Below are 6908 nucleotides of genomic sequence, written 5' to 3' on the forward strand. Positions count from 1 at the left end.
AAGCCATAATTTGTTTAATTTTTCATTGAACTTTATCTGTAAGTACATACATACATACATACACTCTCCACCTTGTGTAACTCAAAGTTAATTACTTCAAGTTCTACATCTTACTAATGTTATAAATGCGAATGCAGATTGGATGGATGAATGTTTGTTTGAAGATATCTCCAGAACTGCTGAATGCATTTCGATAAAATTTGATATACACGTAGAACATAGTCTGGAAGAGCACATAGTTTTAACAACAAATAAGTTGAAGTGTCATGGTCCGTGGCGTAGATCCCACTGCCCTATTGAAAATTAGAGTATCATTCTTCGGAAATAAGAGATTAGAAAGTTTTAACATAATTTTAAGATAGGTTAAAGATTGAGCAATAGAGTATGCTAGAGGCCCTGGCCGCTCGGCTTCGGTCAGCGCGCTGCCCTTCAGCAGCAGCACTGGCAATATTTAGTTATGTTAAAAGTAGAAGTTCGGTTATTAGAAACCACTAAATAACTAAAATAATTCCGGTGAAACGTCACAGATTCACAATGGACAGAGTCCGCGTGCGCTGTTGGTGCACATACTTACTACATTAATATTTGCTTAATTTAATAAATAGCTTGGCTACAAGGTGCGGGGTGTGTGGTGTGAGGTGCGGGGTGAGGGGTGCGGCACACGTTATCGGTAGTATCATTTGCGAAAGGAATCAATGTTATTCCATCAATGAGTGCCATGGTGTTGTCAGTGTCAACACATTACAGGGGATTTTATTAAACATAAGATTTTATAAAATACCAAATCACTAATGTTACATGTTATGTTTAACATCAAGTCTTATTAACCAAGATTTGATTTGGAAAGCTTCGAAATGAAACTTTAAACAAGAACTTAAAACATCTAGTGATTTTAAATGACTAAAATGAAATAGTTTAAGGATAAACTTATTGAGCAATAAAAAAGTAGAAAGCAAATCTATGTATACACTCAAATTGGCACGTGTTATCTGTTAGGCAATAATAGTCACTCGCAGTACCGATATTGCGTCCACAGTATGTGTCACCGGACCTGCGACTTGTAGATTAAACTTATAACTTCCCAGAGTTCTGACTTTTGCTAAAAACTCTCGCTGCAAACTTGCTCGCCGAAGACGCGGGGTTGTGGAGGTGTGGTGGGGCGGGGGGACGTTGGATTTAACACATGAATAGGCAGCTCGCGCCGAAACTTTTAACGTTTTGCTCAAATTGGATAACTCTTTCGTCATTTTTAAATTATACGCGTTAGTGATTAATGATACTTCGAGTCTGAGAGTTTTGACTTCAAAACTAAAACTTATAAAGTTTCCTTTTTGATATAGAATTGAGAATATTTTTTTTCTGCTCGTTCTCTTTTAAACTTTATTATTTGCATCGAAACTTTCTGGATTTTGTTTGTTGAAGGATACAAATATAACTATTTCTATTCCTACTATTTGTTCAAAATTACACAAAGTTATGATGTTAATTTAGAAATCGGCGGCTTGACAAAAAAAAACACACAAGCAAATAACTTTAATATTTACATAAATACAGTTAGTTACTCTAGATAGTATAATGTGCCTACGAGATTGCCTTCAGTACGAGTACAATGAGTGAAGGGACGTGAGCAGCGATATCACTTTCCGTCCACTTTATCTTTCCTCTTTTATCTTCTGCAACTTAAATACTCTGTTAATTACATTACTAAACTTAAAAAAGTAATTACCATATGACGTTCGACGTCTCACTAAGCGCGTTGCGAGGCCGGCGCGTGCTGTATGCGAGCGGTGTGCTGGACCGGTGCGGGCCGGAACTTGCCACCGGCGGCTCTAGCGTTAGCTTTACGACCTCTTTTACGAGCCTCGTGTTATCATTTAGCGGGTTTAGTGGCGCACTGGGTTTACTGTCCGTGCACTGCATTACGAGATGCAAGTTTAACTATCCGCGGCCACGCGCCCGCTCTAGCTCGCTGCACGTTTACGAGACGAAGGGACACTTTAAATTCAAATGGATTGCTTTCGTGATCGATTGAACAGAGGAGAGTGCAGCCATAAATTGATGTCTCTGTTTACTGTCAGCACGAAGCATCCTTCGTCGACAAATTGCAAAAAAACGTCTGTCGGTGGACGTAGCTCTATTGCTTTCTAATGTGACTTCGGCATCGGCCTGAGGAAGTGTTGCGTGCGGCTGGTGGTCGGAAGTTGGTCGCCCTTCGTACCAGCCAGCTGCTATGTCGGAAACAAAACGTGCCACCTCTCGCGTACTTTGAACGCTGGCACAAATGTAGCACAAAAACAAATTTTCAAATAATAGAGATACGTGTAATGAGGAGTGTAGTGTGACTAAAAGTGGGGCCCTTAGTATGGTGGCGCGGGTCTCACGCGCGGAGTGTCGGCGTCGGATGGCGCGTCATTAGGGCTCCGACTCTTTTTGTCTCGCGCCGCCTTTGTAAAGCGACGCGGCTCACAGCCCGGCGTAATGGAGCGCGCCCCCCGGCAGCCCCCCGCCGGCATATCAATGAGCCGAGCAATGGGCCGCCACAGCGTGCACAATGCAGCGCCGGTGTTGAACAATTCCATTGTAAATGCACTGAAAGGTGCCACAAAATATCTAGCAAAAAGAATATAATATCACAATGATTGTGTTCCCGTATTTTAATATTAATTTTCTAAAAATAAATCTACAATGCATCTTCCCACGAACATGATAAAGCAGTAGAGATAAAAATCGCACACAAATATTTACGTTCAAGTTAGAGCTTGCACACAGAGAATGTGTTTTAACAATTTTTGTTTCAATACGATTGAAAGCTTTCTATTTGCAGCTGCAGAGAGCAGTGTGCTCGGGGGTCGGGGGGGGGGGGATGTTGCAAAAAGCGTTTCAAGAATCAATTAGCCGTCATCACTTACTCCTTCCGTTGCTACAAACTAGAAACCACTCCGTACTGAAAGTGCAAAGCAATTTACAACACTTCACTTTGTGCATCGCGTAGCTGTTTTTCAGCTTTAGCTTTAGAACAATTCCGATCGCAGAAAATATAATAAAAAGTTCAAATGTCACCGAAAAACTCTGTTTTAATTATACTTAATTTGAAATAAAATTTTGTGAAATCCGTATTCCCGTAACACTAGCCGTTGCCGCAACTTCAGTAAATGTTTGGAAATTAAATCACAAATTGATTAGGATACTTGATTACAGATGCATTAGGAATCCACGCCTGTTCTATATAACCGGCGGATTATCTCGTCCTATGTTCGTGTGTCGCGCGGTGCGGGCGCGGTGCTGGCGCGGTGCGGGCGCGGGGACGTCGCGGGCCCGCTCTGTATGCGGCGTGTGTCACTCAATCAATTTGAAGCGCTTCTCTGAAGACGCCACTCTTCACAAAACATAATAACAATTTTATGCGGTAAGTCTCACACGTGCGTGTATTTTTATAAAAGTGATTACTTTATTGATTGCCATCTCTTGGACAATATTATGTTAAATATATTACTTTTAGTTTTGATTACCTTCTTAATGTTAACTTCAGAATCATTATTATTGTTAGAAATTAATATTAGTACTTCGTCTTTATTTTCATTATTTGTGAATTTAGTTACTTTATTCAAAGTAAGCAACTCGAGAATGATAATAAATTAACACAACATCCATAACTTAGTAGTTTTAATTTAAATTATACAAAAATATTAGAAATTACACATTGATCAAGGTAAATATGTCAACAAAAGGGAATACAACAAATAGCGTTTAGAAATAAAAAGGTTCACATTCACAAAACAACAATATAATAAAATAGAGTTGGGCATACACGAGGCGATCGACATTTTTCACGAGGCATTACAGACTTTATTGCCCGCTGTACTAAAGCTAACACGCGCTTCAGTTCACTATTCTGCTGCTTCAGTGGACACGAGCTTTGTAAAATATGTTAAAAAAAACACGGTTACTAAATTTCTAGTTTTGCTATTTGATTTACTTTACTTCAGTATTAATTAACATCAATGTAAAAATAATATGTATAGTTGGCTGATTACCCGCGTTATGTTCCCGCACCTGCGCCGCAATTTTATAATATTTATAACATATTTGCAGTAAATGATAATAGTTGTAATATTACGCAACAAATTGATAATATAAGCAAGACTCGGAGCTCGGAGCGGAGACCTTCGTCCCAAACGACACATGTTATTGCATTGCTATCGCTCGTCCCACGTTCAATACTATATTATCGACAAAAAAAACGTATTAAACGTATTCCTTTCCTTATTTTCTAAAAGGTATGCATTCAATAGTAATGTTGACGTATTTAATTATGATTGTGTTAAAGTAAATGAAAACGTGCAATTTAGTAAAACTCTTGGTCTTATGGAAACACAATAGGACCGTGTCCCCGTCGACCCCTCACTCCCTGCACACCCCGCAGATGGCAATAGTTCCCTTGTCATAACGGACAGATTAAATGACATAGAAGATAAATTTCATCTTTCATATCTGTGAGCGGCGGAGAGGGTTTTATAAGTTAATATCGGCGACTGGTCGCGCAACAGCGGCACCAGAGCGGAGGATGCGGAGGCGATATTGCTCCGCGCTCAGCTTAGATCTGCCTCGCCTCGGGCGTGCATCGCCCTCCCACTTCCCGTCTAATCTTCCCGCCGCACTCATACCCCTCTCCATACTACAAACATTTTATTGCGATTTTATAATATATGGCAAACTTGTTCATATTCAGTTCAAAGGAAAAGAAGTAATCTACTTCAAAGGTAATAGCAACGCAACAATAACTGCTCGTACCCGCGCCGCGCGCCGCGCGCCCCGCAACCCGCGCCCTGTCATCTTCTGAGCCAACAGTGTATTCCAGTAAGCGTACTATATTACTTAAAGCAAATTAATGGATTAACATATAGGTAAAATTTTACATTCAACGAAACCACAATTCGTTAATTATAAAAACTCCACAAAAACATTCGTTGTTTTTCCATTCATTTTAAAAGGTCGCTTCGACCCATCACCTAAAAGCTCGGCCCCGATTTAAATAACAAAAAAGTGTAGATTATTTTAACGAATTAGAATATTGGATTAAATTTGTTTCGCCGACACAAAATATTGTTTAAAACAAAAATAAAAATGCCATAAACGAAATACAATTACATTCGGTCCCCCTCCCCCACCGCACATACACATGTATTATATTATTACATTTGTGGGTATATTTGCGTACTTTTTAATCAGTCCAAAGTGATAAGTATATAAGCTTTTATATTTACGAGCTTCCACAATCCTTTGTGTTGGAATACGAGCAGCTAAGTCGCTGGTGCTCGTACACCTGCAGTGAAGCCACTTGACAAAATACTTCCCAATTTTTCTCATTGCTACCAAACTTATAAAAAGCAGGTGGTCTTGACTAACGAGTCACTGCTGGTTTCCTACGTATTTGTTGAATGTATACAAGAGGAAATACTCAACAATATTTGTTGTTGATGTTGTATATCGAATGCTTGACGGGGAGTGCGGGGAGTGCGGGGAGTGCGTCCCGACGCTAAGCCTTTACCTTTCCCTAAATGAATTCATCTAAATAATTGTCGGTGAACCTTTGATTTGAATATCTCCCTCCCAAACAACTTTGCATCGCATTCTTTCAATAATAGAGTTGCAGTTCGCTTGCAGCCTCGACTGATTTACAAATCACAGTATTAAATAATATTTCACGACGATTTATTCACAAAATGTTTAATTTATAAGAAATGTGAATAATTGTCTGCAAACAAATACAATACGATAATGACTCTATAATGAATACTACAGAGGGCTTTGCGGTGTTACTGGTTCGCTCAGGAAAGTAAAAGTATTTGATGTTATTTGATGTGAACCACTCAAGTGGACGTTAAGCTGAGTGAGCGCGGCGTGAGGCTGCACTCGGCCATCGCAATCGCCATCGCCCTCGCCATTCCATAACAATAGCAACATCGCCTAGCTCAGTTTCAGTAATTCACTCTCATAACCATAAGCTATGTATGAACTCAACACAGACTGCTTAATGAACATAAATACATATATGTATGTACATTCACACACACATACACTCTGCGTTATTTAAACAAATCTTTTATATTTATCAGTCCAGACAACAGTCTGCATACTCCTTCGGTTCAGTCGGCGCTGTACGATTAGCAATTCATGTGAAAGTATGTTCGTGTATACCCTTACTTCGGTTAAAAATGTGTGAGAGCACTGGTTAAAAATTTTTAAAAATAATAACCCATTCCGATTTTTATATTTCTCGTTAAAAAGTGTCTTGTCAGCCTTTGACAAAATGTTTTGAAATGCGCTTAAAAAAGGTATTTGCTATTAACGTCCACCTTAATGGTATGCGGCTGCGTTAAGAAGATTTTCGTAAAAGTTTTTCGCTTGCGGAGTGAGGCGGGGCGGCGCGCACAGTACACAGCCGCGCTTCATTAGCCGCGATCCTGTAAGGTTGACGGCGGCGGCGGCGGCGGCGGCGCGATGAGCGGCGACTGAAGACGCCTTCATTAAAACAACTTACAACTTTCGCCGGTTAGCCTTCCCAAGCTAACGAACTGGACTTTTTATTGCACTGCAAAAAATTCTTACACATTTTATACTGTATGTATATATTGTGTATATAATAAGTGCATATTTTTCATTTCCTTCCTATTGTAGGCTCTCTTTCCTATCCTTGCCTCCTTCTTAAATATATGTAGTCACCTGTACTAAGGTTTTCAGTTAACAGTACATAAGTTTCAGTTAAAAACCTAACTAATAATATATATAAAAGTATTTTGTCGTAGAACAATATGTCTCGAGTCAAAAGCGGACACGACACGAGGAGCGCACGAGTACATAATGGCGCGCTCGAGCCGGGGCCGGGGGCAGGAGCGTGCGGGGCGCGG

This window comes from Papilio xuthus, unplaced genomic scaffold (genome assembly GCF_000836235.2).
Source record: "Papilio xuthus unplaced genomic scaffold, Pxut_1.1 DF826949.1, whole genome shotgun sequence".
NCBI lineage: Eukaryota > Metazoa > Arthropoda > Insecta > Lepidoptera > Papilionidae > Papilio > Papilio xuthus.